Source organism: Buceros rhinoceros, unplaced genomic scaffold, assembly GCF_000710305.1.
Source record: "Buceros rhinoceros silvestris isolate BGI_N320 unplaced genomic scaffold, ASM71030v1 scaffold10178, whole genome shotgun sequence".
NCBI classification, from domain to species: domain Eukaryota; kingdom Metazoa; phylum Chordata; class Aves; order Bucerotiformes; family Bucerotidae; genus Buceros; species Buceros rhinoceros.
In genome coordinates, this window is record NW_010427464.1 from 19191 (window position 1) to 20085 (window position 895).

The window sequence follows — 895 nt, forward strand, 5'->3', positions numbered from 1 at the left end:
CGTGCAGCTCAGTTGCTGGCTGCAGGTCACTTTGGGGGCTTTGGGAAAGGACAGGTTCTCGCCATGGCAGCCTGAAAGCTCAGCTCTCGCCAGCCCTGAGAGCTGCTCCAAGGTGTCTTTGGCTCTTTCCAGGGGAAGGCAGCCTGATGCCAAAGCATCCTGTCTCAGAGCAAAACAGCCAAAATTGTAACTGCACTCACTGCCTTCCTGGGTGTTCAGCAGACACCCTTGCGATCTGGTGAGGGTGGGCAAACAGTAGTTCCTGAAAAGTAAGCCCCTGTAAGTGGGAGCTCAGACAAGCCCTCCAAGATCCCTAGTGAACGTGCTCCATGGATGCAACAGCCTCCTCTTGGTGCTGTTCCCTTGCTCAGCCAGGACAAAGGATGGCCTGATGTTGTCTACAGGGTGTGTTATTCCCACTCCTCCTTTGTCCCTGCTGGCCCCTCGCCCCCCAAAAGACCCTTTCACTTTTCCCCCCAGCCCAAGCTCGCTCTCCCTGCAGGGTAAATCCTACTTATGCCTTAGTGCTGTCTCATCCCCTCCGCAGCGCCTGGCTACAGGGCAGATCTGCATTCGGCTGCTGGAGGTTAAGGACACGTGTTATCAGTCCCAGTCCCTTCGCCGCCCTCAACGACACCAAACCCAAGGCCTGGCTCTGGTTCCCAGGATAAAGCATCTTGTGCTGAGTGAGGTGCACACTCCCACAGCCCTAAGGATCCCACACAGATCCCAGCGAATCTGCTGTGATGGACAGATTCACAGTCAGAGAATACAGTCAAAAGAATTTTTAGGTTGGAAAATACCTTTAAGCTCATTGGGTCCAACCATTCCCCCAGCACTGCCAGGTCCCCACTGCCCCCTGTCCCTCAGCACCACCTCCACACGGCTGGGAAAC

The 895-nt window shown here is 55.5% G+C and overlaps 1 protein-coding gene across 1 annotated transcript in view; it reads right to left on the reverse strand.

Moving 5' to 3' along the window:
- Nucleotides 1-895, reverse strand: part of SLC25A22 (solute carrier family 25 (mitochondrial carrier: glutamate), member 22) — a gene marked incomplete at its 3' end in the record, with an annotated part of 23985 nt that overhangs the window by 18612 nt on the left and 4478 nt on the right. The window lies entirely within an intron of this gene.